The 15703-nt window shown below is 39.0% G+C and overlaps 1 long non-coding RNA gene across 1 annotated transcript in view; it reads right to left on the bottom strand.

Moving 5' to 3' along the window:
* Positions 1-15200, bottom strand: part of LOC110680420 — a 32989-nt gene extending 17789 nt beyond the window's left edge. Inside the window, exons 1-2 of the long non-coding RNA XR_002502872.1 lie at positions 14791-15200; positions 994-1512 (exon numbers count right to left, since the gene is read on the bottom strand). This is a non-coding gene — a long non-coding RNA (uncharacterized LOC110680420). The remainder of the gene's footprint in view (positions 1-993; positions 1513-14790) is intronic.
* Between the last annotated feature and the right edge of the window lie 503 nt (positions 15201-15703).

Raw genomic sequence — 15703 nt, 5'->3', positions numbered from 1 at the left:
GGGCCCTTTTCAAATGTTTGTCCAGATTTTTCATATAACCGTGTCCCAGGCTAATGCCCATATGGGTTCTCTTGAATTGTTTGTTTGTGCTTTTAGAGTTCATCCAGCTGAAACGGCATTTTTCGAAACAGCAAAAAATGTTGTATGCAACTCGTTGCAAAACTCGATTTTTTCAGCAAATATAATTTTGCAACTAGTTGCATAAATAACTATTTTGCAATTTCTCATTGTAATAGGCTGTTTTTCATCACGCCAATCTGTCATGAAACGGCCTATTTTCCTACACTGAATTATGCAGTGCAGTAATAGTCCTTACGCAACTGAAATCAGTGGTGTAATGATGTATGCAACGCTTTACGTGGTCTTTTACGAAATTGCAAATAATACGCAACTCGTTTCAGAACTCGACTTTTACAGCACGTGTCGTAATTATCCAACTCGGCGAGCCTTGTTGGACAAATGTACGACTCGTGCTGTAAAAATCATCATTCTGGAACTTGTTGCGTGAACTATTTTTTTACAATTTCTCATCTTAATAGACTTACCTGCTCTAAATTATGCAGTGCGATTATAGTAATGATTTTTACGCGCCTTTCATTACGCGCCTATTTCGAGTTGCGTAGTAGATAGACACAACAATATTCAGAAATTGCAAAAAAAATGGCAGTTGGTCTTCTACGAAAACGTTGCAGAATGATGAGTTTTGCAGCACTCTTCGTTATTATCCAACTTGTCAAACGTCGTTAGATGAATGTACGACTCGTGCAGTACAAATCATCATTCTGCAGCTTGTTGCATAAACAAAAGCCTTTGAGAGTACCAAAAAATGAAGATTTCTGCGTAAAATTCAATAAGTGAATAAGTATAAGACGGTAGTAATGTGTTTAATTAAAGATTTCCCTAACCAAATTGAATGTGGAGCCAATTCAGATGACCACACGACCGGTAAGAAGCCTGCGTCTATTACGAATAATCAATTAAAAGTGAACTCACCTTTTGATGCGTGTGGTGCTTGTTTTCCTCTCTCTATCTATCTATGCTAGGCCAGCTAAGCTATCCGTCAGTTTCGGACCGGGGCGGTTTGGATCATCGATTTCCCGGCAACCATTAATTCCACTAAAAATTGCACGTTGCCGATCCTCAATACCGACCTGGCGGGGGATCACAGAGGCCCCTCTCTCGCTCACACCAATTTCTCTCCGGGGGGCAGTCGATATTCGCTTCGCTTTTGACGCACACCACCACCTTCTTTCACCAGCTTTTAACAGCTGCTGGCTACCGCACTGCACTATAATGGCCACACTAGAGCTTTTGATTGCTGGCTCTGGGGAGCTACTTTTGATCCACTTTCAATTCTCACACACAAAAGAAAGGAAAAAAAATAAGAAAAAGACTAGTTGTTTGCCGTTTCACTGTTTCTTCACGTCGGACCCTCTTGAGCCGCGATTCCACACGGTTTTCTGTCCGTACACCACCAGCCCAACACTCCGGATCGGATCACTGGCTGAACTTCTGCGAAAAAAAAAGAAAGAGAAAAATACCAGCTGATTGAATAATCGTCTACTCGCCGTGCACTCCGGGCGGGACGCTTATGCCGGATTGTCGTCGTGAGAATTGCCGCTGCTAAGCCCTGCAGGAACAAACAGTCACCCCACGCAGTTGAATCACCCACAATTTATGAATCAGCTGATTTCAAAAGACAAAATTATTATCAAACTTGTCACAAAACATCACAGAATTATTTTTACTGATAAGAAACTATGTGTAAAAATAACTCTGTGATGTTTTGTGACAAATTTGATAATAATTTTGTCTTTTGAAATCAGCTGATTCATAAATTGTGGGTGATTCAACTGCGTGGGGTCACTGTAATTCTTTCGTTTATACCGGTCGGTTGTGGACGGACCCCCACACACTATGGATGCTCTGTGTTTCCTAAGGTATGAATTTGCGATCGAAATTGCTTTACTCCCGAAAAGTTGGTTTCAGAGGTCATCAGAGAAGTTTTTCGGGATGTTGAGACCCTTCCTACCTACGGGGCTAGGATTCAAATTGCTTGTATCTGAACATAATAATATTTTCCCATGAAATTTTCTTGATAATTTTATTGGTTGTTGTTGTTTCATGCGTAATGCGGAATCATAAATTAAACTTCCAGCATTCCCACATAAATCTCAAAATACGCACCATAAAACAAAAACTTCTATTGGAATTTCCACTGAAATCGCAGATTGCAATAACACATTGAAACCCAGGATTTCTCCCATAATTCCAGAATTCCACTAGAGGGTAAATGACAGGATTCTCTTTGGAATTCCAAAACTTCTATCGGAATTGAAGAATCCAACCAAATTTCTAAGAGTGGCTTCCCGAATCGAAAAATTCGTATTCTGCTCAAATTTTGAAAATTTCTTTATAAATTCTAGCAGTCTCTCCGAAGGTATTGAGGTCTCTCCGGATGCCCAGAACTCGCGCCGAAATTTCTGATCACCATAAAAGCGTAACTGCCCCATGTGGATTGTCGAACCAACACCTTTTTTGATCGTAACACTTATGTTTTAATTTATACTATGCATATAAAAGTAAATACACTTTGCTCGAAAAAGTAGTGGAAAAATTTGAAGTTGGTGCAGTTTCATATTGTTGAAAAATAAAGGCATCCTAAGCAACCAAAACTTTGCATTTTACTTAAAAAGTAAACTCAAAAGAAAGAGAAGGGATGGTAAAATGAACTCTCTAAGGATATCATCTTGTTTCTAATAGAAAAACGATGATTTTGTCTAGTTTTTCGCACAACGTAGAGATGTTATCTAACGCAGCAACACGTGTTCAGACAAAGATAGCTAAATTTGCAGATATTTTCATCGTTAGCAAAAAGAGATGTTAATGGTCCTTGTACTTGCACTATGTGAGTAAAATGAACTGCTGTTGGTGGTAATATGAACATCATACGAAATAGGGTAGGGCGGGGCAAAATGAGCCTGAAAGATAGACCGATTTTTGCTGAGTGTGCCATCATTTTTTATTTAAAATGACATGGAACCGTTTATACAGTCATCTCTCCCTTAGTCGATATTCTGTACCTCGATATTTCCCCTAACTCGATGGAATGCGCGGTCCCTTCAATTTAGCATGCTTTAATACCTCTGTAAGTCGATACCTCTCTAACTCGATGTTCCCTAACTCGATGCTATCTGTTCCAGTTTCCCAAGTGAATTTACCTCTCTAACTCGATATTTTCATGAAAAGTTCCAAATGTCCTCCAACTGTTAAAAAAATTCAAGAATTTGAATATTATGACTAAATTGATAGTAAAATTGAGGTTTACTGCCTAGTCCTGGGTGATAAAATTTTCTTTTATTGCCGACCGGTAAAAAAGTTTCACATAGGTAAATGTGGTAAAATTGTATTATATTTCACATTTAAATTACTTTTTTGAATGTGTTTTGTCAAAATAATTAAATGTTTAAAATTTGAAAAATATGTATTCTGTATCTCGATACCTCCCTAACTCGATGGTCCCTTCAATATCGAGCAAGGGAGAGTTAACTGTATAACATGTTTTCTATCATCCATAAACATAGCAGCTTTGTAAAATAAGTATTTCATAGAATAAAATGATTAAACGAAAAAGAAGTTTTTCAGTTGGCTTAAATAAGATGCGGGGCAAGTTGAGTACCCCTACGGAGCAAGAAGAGCACTTTCTGTTTGAGCAGAAATGTCTTGAATCATTTCACAATTTGTAGATTTGAACGCATTATCTATTTTGTTTTACTAAAATGGAAGGAAACGATGAGAAAGGACTGTATAACAGCTCAATTTCATGAATACAAGCTAACCAACAGATGTAATAAAGCTTAAGCATCTAGTCCAAGCATTGCTAAGCGTATTTGAATGATTTCGAAAAAAAAATCTCATATCCATACCCCGACTTGTAAAAATTACTTAAATCAAATAAACTGCCGTGAATCGCAAGTCAGTCCCATCTGCATTTTCATCAAAATTGAGGTGAGTTCAGTTTTCAACATATCTTCCAATGCTCTTTTAGCTGCCCTAATGAGATAGTAAGATTTGGTCGGAAAAAAGTAGGAAAAACAGCAAGTCAAATTGATCGGCGTAAGTCAGAGGGGACCAAGTACAAAACTTGGGGAAATTGGAATATTCTCTCATTAATGCGAATTACCTTACATCCGTTCCACTTTGATCAGATTTGATTAATGGTGTAAACTGCTAGAGATATGTAACAAATTTACTTTGGATGATCAATAAAAATCGATAAAAGTGTGGAGGCAGAGTGGACCAAGTGATTATTACCATAACTGCGAAAATGCGAGGAATGCGAGGAAATGAAAAACATTTCAAGAGATTTGTCAGACTTTTCGACATCGAATGATTCTTCTATTTATATATCAATAGAAATTTTTGAATATTACTCAATTCGATGCATTTGATTTTGATTTTTGACCATTTACCATATTTGGATGGGTAGTCAGAAATTGCAACAATTTATGTGCAGACAGGCCGGACCAAATGTTGAAAAGCAATAAACTAATTGATTATTGCATTTTTTTGAGTCAATTTCAAAGTCCGATAGAAGTTTATGGTAGTTCTATGGTGTATGTATGGAATGTGGTAGAACCCGCTTATTGGACCAGTATATTTTGGTCGGTACTCAAGATTTTCACTTGGTCCACTCTGACTGAACACAAATTTGAATATTTCTGGTCTTCAATGCCCTGACCCTACAAAACCTTAATTTTCAAGCTAACGTAATGCCATCGATTTCGGTATTGACGATATGGATTATTGAAGAATTTACGATACTGGTGCCGAAGGGTCCTGATAATATTGTTATCTTAGAGATATGCACACAGTTTAACCATGCAGGCATTAAATATTGAGCCAAAATTTAAACGAGTTCAAAATTTACAAAGCGGTACACTTTAAACCCATTTTTCTCTAACAATGAAAAATGTCACTTGGTCCACTCTGACTTAACACCGACCAATTGTCCCATAATGAAAAGTAACCGCATATCAGTCCCAATACAGATTTCCGCACCGTGTAACTCAAAAATGAACCGTTTTTCGATCATCTTTATATTTTTTTTCAGAAAGTTATCGTGTTGAAAAGCAAATTGTGAAAGATTCATTGAGATTTTAATACGTTCTAATCTTTTGAAGTTTTTTCAATATTCGTATGGAAATCGAGTTTGGAAACTTCACACGCCATTTTCTCAATGCCTACTTTTTACACAAGGGACTGACTTGCGATTCACGGCAGTAAAGTGCAGTAATTTTTGCTGATTTTTTTCCTCATAAGCTAAAAGACTCTTCAAAAGGTTTGAAATGTTGGCGCGAATCAGAAATTTGGTCAAAATATTGTTAGACGACAAAAGTCCTATTTTACTTATTTTTACAGGAAAAATCTATGTTTTCATAAGTTGATGATAATTTACTCATATTCAAATGTATACATTTTTTAATAACTTTTCTCAAGGATAGTAATTGGATGAATCTCAATTCGGTGTCAACCGTGTATAACAATATTTTGATAAACACTATTCAATCAGTTTCAAAATTGAGGGGTGCTCATCTTGTCCCGGCCTCCCTTACTTGGGCTAAACAAAAAAAGCCATCATTGCATTTCTTGAAAAGGATTTAAATTATGGTAACCAAATTATCAGATTTGACATCATATCATAACGATATTCACCTCACTTAAAAACCTCAAGACCTCCGAGCTTAAAATTACTTCACTTTTATTTTTCAAACGCGGTTTTCAAAAATTTTAATTATCGTTGATGTTTTCACTTCTATTGACCTCCGAACACTCCATAGGGGACGGACCTGGTGTAGTGGTTAGAACACACGCCTCTCACGCCGAGGACCTGGGATCGAATCCCATCCCCGTGATAGTCATTGACAAAAAAGTTGTAGTGACGACTTCCTTCGGAAGAGAAGTAAAGCCGTTGGTCCCGAGATGAACTAGCCCAGGACAGTGAATCAAATTGTCATCTAAACAAACGAAAAACAAACAGCAAAGCAAGCTCGCTCACAACCATGTGACCCAACTTTTGCGGATAGGGATACAATCAAAAGCAAAACTGTCATGACAATCACAGGTCGCAACATTGTTGCTACACTTTCAACTCGCGATTAATTCAGTATAGTGTTATCAGACCCAAATTTGTTTTACGGATGCTGTTCGATAATGTGTCAATGCTTACCAACACGAAGAAAGTTCTCGAAAATTAAAATGCGAAGCCCAGAAAATCGCTGCGCACGTGGTGAGCGATCATTGTCATATTCTGTTCAAGTGGTGATAAACTGATGTTGCGGAATAAAATTGTTGCAACAAGAATAGGAGATGACAACGTATTTGTTGCTCCGTGTTGGGTGACAATAGATTCACTGGCCCAGGGCTAAAAATCTCGTTAATAAAGAAAGAAAGAAAAAAAAAATGGTCCATAGGGGAAAGACTGTTTACTTCGCTCTTATCCTTCCAGTTGTCGCGCGATTCGTCACCTTCAAAACAACCACGCTGCTGTCGTGAGCGAAACGCGAGCTTTTTTCACCAGTGTTGTACAAAATACAACAGCGCGACGACTGAAGTGTTAAATGCTAACAGTTGGCGTCAGCGGCAAAAAGTACAGGCAAGAACCTTCCGAACATTGAGTTTCTTTCACAGGCCTGCCGAGCGGCGACACTGATGTTTGTATTCCACTCACTGATCGCGCTACACACGGTTCTCAAATTTCTCAAACTTCCAACACAAGCGCATGGAAGAATGGTAGTCGAGAACTATCAAAACGTATGAGAAATAATGAAAAACGCGAATTCCAAGTAATTAGGAAACTGGATCGAAATAATAGTGATTATAAATCAAGCATAATGTGAATACATAGCTTTTTGTGTTGTGTTTCATTTGCTTCAGGATTTCGGTTTTGCTACCACTGGAAAATAACCATCTATTATTGCCTTTTCAGTTTTGAATATCGCTCTATTTGAAGAAGAAATTAAATACCTGCGACAATATTGGCATAGGATTTTTACTTGAGTAAATCCGTTCGAAATTAAAAGATTCGTACGGTTATCCGACGGAAGAAAATTAGCTTTACCTGATGGGTATGATTCTTGAGCAAGCGATCGTTAACTGAAAATTGTGAATTGTTGGAGATTCTGCCTGAGAAATCCTGGCTACGAAATATGTTTAAAAAGACACCGACACGTCAATGCTTCCAGTGGGACGATTTGCCCTTTGAAGGAAGCACCACACTAGACAACGGACTAGCATGCAACGCCCAGTGGCACAGTCGAAATACGTTTCTGACGAAAAGTTTTCCGGACTGAAGCGGGAATCGAACCCACACTCGATGCGTCTAAATGCTTGGTAACACTAACCGCACGGCCACGAAGCCCACAAAGCCATGTGTCCGTTCATATGCTAGATATAAGCCTCAACAAATCGTTTGCGCGAAGGGCAATCCCAAAAGTTAGACTTATGGTTGCCCCCGCAATTGGCACATACAGACTTTTTGGTATCTCCTTTAAGCACCTCCGCAAATCATGCATTCATGACGCAGTCACAGACAAACAGACGTCACACTCTCATCAATGTCCATCAACCATCTTTTAAACAGTCAATTTAAATACATGGTAGGTGGCCAATCCACCACCCGCAGCGCTCGCCTCGTTTTTGTTCGTGTTTGACGTTTACACACTACCGCCACCTGTTGGTCCATCGGCCAAACACACCGATATTAGCATTGGGCGTATATGTTCCCGCGACTATGATTTTCATCAAAATTTGTTCTAAATGTTACGTCTGTTTGTCTGTGAGGCAATGTTTGGTACCATGACCCCACTTTTGGCACTGACGGTCCTGAGTGGGGTTCTGGAGATTTTCTCCAGGTTTCTGGAAATGTTCCCATGTCACACGGACATCGAACATTAGTTTTGCTTTTTCTAAAGCTTTAATATTATTTAGAATTTTGTAAAAGTGAACTGAAAAATATTCTTGAGAAAGCCAAAGAATACCATATTGGGTTCTCTTTTTCACAATGATAATCCAAGTAAATCATTTATTCCATTTTTGATCTCTTCAGGTGACTTATAGTCACTTGAGAGACCTTTCAAGGCGACCTTGAACAAACGTTCAGTTTTTGTCGTCTTTTATTCTTCAAGCTCTCAAAAATAGTATCTAAAACTAACATGTGACAAATATCTAAACGTAGAAAAGCAAACCCTAGCTTGAATTTCGACAAATTCGATAGCTATTGAGTTACTCTTTCCAATTCAAACTGAAAATTTTGCTTTAAATGTAAGAAAATTGTTAGTGAAATAATTGATTTTTAAGCATATCAATAAACGATATATTATTGATGTCTTCTGGAAGAAAAACCTGCGTATTTTATCGATTCAAACAATTCTGAAAAATAACCCAAAATCTTTACAACAGTCTTACAGTTGAGGTCAAAATATGCGTATTTGTCAAAGGATACAAACTCAAGTGAAATCAAATGGTATAGTACTAAATTCGGGTTCTTTTATTTACAAAATAATACTTCCTTGAGAAGAGCTTCTACATCCCCAACAACTTCTCTGAAAACATTGAAAACGTTAAAATCAACTTTTCGGGGATAAAATAATTTCAATCACGAATTTAGTTCTCAGGAAGCACTGTGAAACGGAGCTGCATCCAAGAAACCGATTAACCCCTATGCAGAAGGAGGTGGGGGTGAACCATGGAAGACCTACATTGCGGCCTCCTTCCTTCCAGGGGTCCGATATGTAGGGTAGGTGGGTGAGTCTAGTAGAACTACGTGTTCATTGAGTTTGCTGCCGATCCAATTCACCCGGTCGGTTCCAGGCGAACTGGGCGCACAGAGCAAGACCAGAATCAAATCACTATATTGGGGCTGGTTAAGTGACTAACAAGATCGCTCCGGCAAGGAGCATCATGATGGTGGTGTGGTATGGAAGCTTTTTGCCCCAAACAACATCGAGCTGTTGGTGTTCCGTAGATTTACTAGTTGAGGTTCACAATTGAAAACACCAATACAAGGGTGAAGTGTCGAATGGTTTTGATATGTTCAAAGGCGGTGACGGTGCTTCGGTTTCCGAGTTTTTAGCATGAAGAGATATTTTTCATGAAAGTAACGAATTATTTGCCAAATTTTATAATCTCTGGAAAAACTACGGGCGCTTGAATTTCAGTAGATATTACTTGAGACATTTTTGGAGAAATTATGAATTATTATGGTCCGTTGTTCCCAATTTGGGAGATTCAGGCAAGAGATCTTGAACTCCATTAGCGGAATCAACGTTTCCTTCCATATCGCAAAGAATTTAGACCGCCACGTTTTGCCGGAAGCTCGCGAACTTCTTTTCAAACATCTTGAATAAAAGAAGCACATTTTTTACTTATGACGACAAAACTAAACGTTTGTTCAAGGTCGTCTCTTCGTGACTATAAGTCACATGAAGATAAGCAAAATGGAATAAATAATTTACTTGGATTTCCCCCAATAAAAGTAATCATTATGAAAAAGAGAACAAAACCTTGCATTTGTCGAGAAGGGCTTTCTCAAGAATATTATTTAAATCACTTTAACAAAAGTTATCCAAATAATATTGAAACTTTAGTAAAAGCAAGACTTATGTTCGATGCCCGGGTGACATGGGAACATTTCCAGAAACCTGGAGGGTATTTTCAGAACCCAACTCAGTGCCGTCGGTGCTACCATGCTACCATGCATGCTACCAAACATTGCCGCATAGATGCTAAATGTATGATTTGTGACGCTAAGGACATCTGTCCTCTAAGAGGAAGATACCAAAAAGTTTGTATGCGCGAATTGCGGGGGCAACTCTATGTCTATTTTTTGGGATTGGCCTTCGCGCAAACGAATCTTTGAGGTTCCTACCAGGCAGATGAACGGCATCGTACTTCGTAGCCAGAATTCCTCATGTAAAATATCCAGCAATTCTCATTGTCTGTTACGCTTGCTTAATAATCATACCCATCAGGTAAATTATAATCATGCTTATTCACAAGCGTATTTTCTTCCGTCTGGTAACCGTTCGAATCTTTTGATATCGAATGGAAATACCTATGCCAAAGTATTCGCAGGTAATTTTTGTTCCTCCTTTTCAAATTATCTTTCTACGAGTAACCGTTTGAATTGTTTCAAATTAAATGGAAACACTCATGCTTATGCCACCACAGGTATTCCGTCTCTTCATCAACTGAAAATCACCAGGAAATGTACTTGCTTCAAGTAACATACCTCCCTCTGATTTTGATTTTTCAACTGAACAATTGAATCAAATGATCAGGCTTCCGAATTCTCACTCACTCTCACGATAATGGATTTATCCCTCACAGCAATTTTCAGCGATCAGCTGCCTTGCGATTTTATCCGTCCACAAAACTAAGCGAAAATAGATAGTTGCACATTTCAGCTGTGAGAAGTTTGTTTTCTCTTTCTCCGATCCATGGAGAATTTTTCCTGTATCCATCGCCACGAGCAGCAGTTGCTTTTATGCACCAAATTAACCACTCCGTTCGTAAAGTTGGTGTGGTAGCATGATTAGCGTGCGCGTATCGCGGTTGTTTTTAGCAATGTTCTAGGTTCGAATCCCGTCGCCGGCACTAGTTTTTGTTTATCCACATAGTGATAATTCTCGGGAGCAGTTGGTGAGCGAAAAATATGATGGAGTGAAAACAAATTATCCACAGAGTGGAGTGATTTTCGGTTATCTTCCATCGTAGCTCCAGGGAAAATTAGTGTGAGCGATAAAAGATGTTCACGTGAGGAGGCGAAAAAAGCATTCTCCTTACGTGCGAAAAATCGTAGATTTCGCATCATTGATACGAAAATTCAGAACCCTGGTTATTGGATTAGGTTTATTTTAATGGATCCAAATATTTTCAAATATTTTGAATTGAAATTCTTTGATTGGTAAAGAAGACGAGCTATTTAACTTTCTAATGACTAATAACATACACTCCCGTGCATAAGTTTGGGTTCACCCCCTTAAAACATGCAAAAGTGTTCAGTCCATATCTCGCTGATTACACGTCCAATTGAAACTCTCTAAGCCGCATTCGAAAAGCGAAGAGTTATTCTTACTTCGTACGTATTTTTCCAAAAACATTCTTTAAACTTTGTATACTCATTTTTTACTAAAAATTGTGACATTTCAAATACAACACTTTTCATAAATTTATGGAGGAATTATTAGAGTATGTTTGAGAAAAACCACTGATAGAATTTTAACACTTCACTTCACTTTTGCGGTCAAATCCACATTCAATTAGAGAAAAAAAATTTCTCGATCTGTAAGAATTTTTTTTTATAAAATTTACAAACAACAAATACTAAAAATCACTAGTAAGGCGACTCTATATCACATTCGTTTATAGTTTGATAAGTATGTACTCATTCTAAGATCTGGAAAGTCGGTAATATTGCTCCACACCGCTCATTCGATTCTAGATCAAATTCTGAGTATCCTCCCAAAATTTGAAAGGCACTTTCCCCGCCATTTGGGAGATTTGTGCCATCGCCATGTTTGAGCCTATTTCATCATCTGTTTATTTCGTGGTAAAAGGCACGGTGTCCATTGTACCAGCCCTGCTCATTTTGTCACCACTTTCCCTATAGGCCTTTTCATGTGACAGGTCCGTCTATGCATTTGTTTACATCGGTAGAAGACCGGTGCATACACGAGGCTGTCATTTTCATAGAAGAACTGTCAAAGAGCTTCCCGATCAGCTGTTTTGAAACGTCATGTGAATAGGCCTATCGGATATTCCAGCACGGTCCCCGACAGACCGTTATTATGCAAAAAAAATATGTCCATCAAATCTGAGTACAGGGCTCGATTCCTTATATTATTCTGCACCTCTGAGCCAATTTAAAAAAAAAATCCCTAGGAGTAATCTCAAGAAATCTTGATTTGAAGTTATTGACTCAAACTTCCAATATAAACTAATATAGTTTAAATTACGTAAAAGCACTGGAAAAAAACCTAGAAAAACGCTCAAAAAGCTGATCAAACTGTTCTTAATAAGTATAAAATATGTAGATACCGTTGTTATAATTAGAAATGTTTGCAACTGGTTTGACTTACCGGAGTGCATGTTTTTAATTATGAATCGTGGTTTACGGCTAACCAGCCGAGTGGAAGTTTAACAACTACCGAAAAGCTAAAGATTACATATAATTTGCAATTGGATTAAATGGACAAATTGATGTGAAGATTTGCGAAAAATTTACACGTCTTCTAAGTGAGAATCGAACTCACGACTCCCTGATCTCTAAATAGGGCACGAGATCAGGGAGTCGTGACTTGATGGACAATTTTCTTGCATAATAACGGTCAGTCGGGGCACCGTGTCCAGGTTTATCGAACACGTTAAAGGTTTACCCACCAGCGGTAACCATCTTTACGCAGGCGGTTTTGAAAAAGGCTGCGTCCGATTCCCGGTCGTTTTAGGATCTTTTCGTAATGGAAATTTCCTTGACTTCCCTGGGCATAGAGTATAATCGTACCTGTCACACGATATACGAATGTGAAAATGGCAACTTTGGCAAAGAAAGCTCTCAGTTAATAACTGTGGAATTGCTCATAAGAACACTAAGCTGAGAAGCAGGCTCTGTCCCAGTGAGGACGTTAATGCCAAGAAGATGAAGAAGTATAACACTGAATGACGGTAACGGTTGCCCAGAGATGAACAGTGTGCTGTGATCAAACATCGGGATTTGTTTGAACATGAACACGGCTCTCGTGAACACAAGCTTTGAACAGAACATGAACAGAACACGATCAAATGCATCTCTGACAGAGAGCCCCATTTCAGATTAAAATTGTCTTGAAATCGACACTTTTCCGCAATTAATTTTGAAATTTCAAGTGTATTCATGAAAACAACTACCGGGTACCCCCGTTGGTTTGACCACATTTAATCTGAACACTTTTTAATCTGTACCCCGCTAATTTGCACATCGTTCAGATTAAAAATGGTTTAAACGTCATTCAGCTAATGGAACAGAGTAAAGTGAAATGGAATGCTGTGGAACGGAACGCAGAATCAAAACAAAACAGTGAAAGAGGTTACCAGAAACACGTTTCTAGGGTGACTAGATGTTCAAATTAAAAATGAACCGCGATGGTTTGCATGAGGTACTGTTCAAATTAGCGAGATTGCACGGTACATTCTTCAGTGAAAGGGAGGTAATTTTGGTTTGTACAGAGTCACTATGATTTTTAATCATATTTTGTTCTGAAAAAAGACTCTTAGTTGATCCATAACTGCAGAGTGACTGTAAGTTCGGTTTTCATAATCTGCTGCTTCAGACATTGCATTCAATGCCATCGAAATATTTGCCAAATGTTGCTTGCAAAGCATTATCTTTAGTTGATTCATATCTGTGGGGTACAGTCACCCCACCGTTATGGATCAACAAAGGGTCCCTTTTTAGAACAAAATATGATTAAAAAACGTGGTGACGTTGTAAAAAACAAAAGTACATCCCAGGCACTGCAGAATATAATTGTTTTTGAGAATACATCTCAAAATTTGCGGTAATTTATCAAAAAGTTTCGATTTCGATACAAACTCCATACGTTGTCCATCCTCCAGATGTGGATCAGTGGGAGAGGAGGATCCTTATTTTGGATCAAATCGACTCATATTATGGATCAACACATTATTACAGCAATTTATCTGCGAGGTGAACGAATGGTGTGTTATTGAAAGCATACGTTTTGGCGTTTGTATCGGAAGTCTTATCTTCGATTCATAACTGTGGTATGGTTTCTACTGCCCCACAGTTATGAATCAACGCTTCTGGGCATACGGGTGACATTTTATTCCCTACAGACGGAAAATATATGCTTTAGCATATTATAATTGATTGCGATGCTGCACAGATTTATGGTTTACGTAGGTAAAATGTGTTCTGCGAAATTGCAATTTTTTTGATGAGATATTCCCGTTTTAATCCAACTCTGATCCATATCTGTGTACTATCCATAACTGTGAGGTGACTGTAACTGTACATGCGGTTCACGATTTCGCTGCAAGATGTTCGCATGGGTGTCTCTGTACAGGTGAAATTGAAAACCTCACCGAAAAGTTCTCCAATAAGAACACCGTCAAAATATTAGTATTATGCTCGACTTGACGGACGGTCTTTACTGTTTCCCATCGGCCGCTACTTCTGTGAGTGCGAGTGGAACACGCTACTCACACACTGACGCTTTTCTGCCACTATTATTCTAAAAAAGCCTGCCTGCAGCACTTCAATCCAATCCACACCACTCTCTCACTTGCTCCTCGTCGTCTCTTCAGCTAATCCATCAATGAAAACTGGAACCAGCCCCAACAAATATGTAGATCCATTCGGATAGTTGCTTGCCTTTTTCTCCAAAACTGGAAAACTCCGATCCACTACTTCGGGCTAATAAGCCACCCCCTTTTTCACCATCCGATGCAAAAATGATGAAACCTTTCCCGTTTCCCTTTTTATCTGTATTGTGTTACGGCACTGTCAAACATAATTTTCTTTTTGTGCACGACTCACTTGTCAGTTTTCCTCCGTCAGGTCTTCGGGAAAATGCACTGTCAAAATTTTCTTCACCTCCCAGCCTACTAGACCGGATTTCTCCAAAGGAAAACAGGGCAATTCACACGACGACGACTACGAATATCTTCGACTTGGCCAGGCCTGCTAGACCGTAAATCAGAAAGGCCTTATGCTGTTCTCCCACGACTTACTTGGATGGAGTATTCGAAAAAAAACTGGAACCTTTTCTCACAATCTGAAAATCTTCGACAAGACAATGTCCCCGAAAAAAAAAAAACTCCGCTCTGTCCGTAATCCGAGTAACTCCGAGAAAGCGATCGCGAGACTACAAGACAACGACCGACGAAGACTACGGCAACGACAATCGCACACAAAGTTGCAAGTTGAACTGAACGAGCACAAAATTTTGCACAACTTCACTTCAATCCAGCAGGCTATGGCTAAACTCCACTCCACGACCAGTCAGCCGAAGACCGAGGGAAAAGGTGTACACAAAAGGTTGATTCGGTAGCTATCCCCCACAACAACACAAAAAAGACTCCCAACTTCTCTCCACGGCCCGAGCAGAAAGTCGCGGAGGAGGCAATGATCAAATTGGACACCCGCGGTGGCTTGGTATGCGTGTATTTACATGCATACAGTAATACCAGGATGCACCGAGGGGAGCATAAGTTTATGCATAGTGCAGTGCTGTGCGCACTTGTGTGAGTGTGACAGTAGGCTATGATTGGATTCTGCAGTTTTCGTGTGAAGCCATTTTTGTTTATGGTGTTGTTGAGGGCGGCGATGTCGACCGACGGCATTCGAAACACCGACTCGAGATGAGGGTGTTTTTATGCTGCGCAATGTTGGCACATATTTAAGTTTACATCAATAAATATGTTCGGTCTAATTTATCAGTAGATAATATCATGTTATCAACGATTGGTTCGACAAGGAATGTAGACAGATTCCATAGGAGAATAATGCAGCTCGGGTGGTCATGCTGCAGCAAGGAACCCGACAGAACGTGGAACGTTATAGACGGAAACGGCAACAGCAGACTCGCCTTTTTCAGGAGAAAAAACGTCCCCTGGAGATAAATTGGAATGTGAGTAAATGCGA

Source organism: Aedes aegypti, unplaced genomic scaffold (genome assembly GCF_002204515.2).
Source record: "Aedes aegypti strain LVP_AGWG unplaced genomic scaffold, AaegL5.0 Primary Assembly AGWG_AaegL5_hic_scaff_1346_PBJ_arrow, whole genome shotgun sequence".
Lineage (NCBI taxonomy): Eukaryota > Metazoa > Arthropoda > Insecta > Diptera > Culicidae > Aedes > Aedes aegypti.
This window is presented reverse-complemented; position numbering and strand designations above follow the sequence as displayed.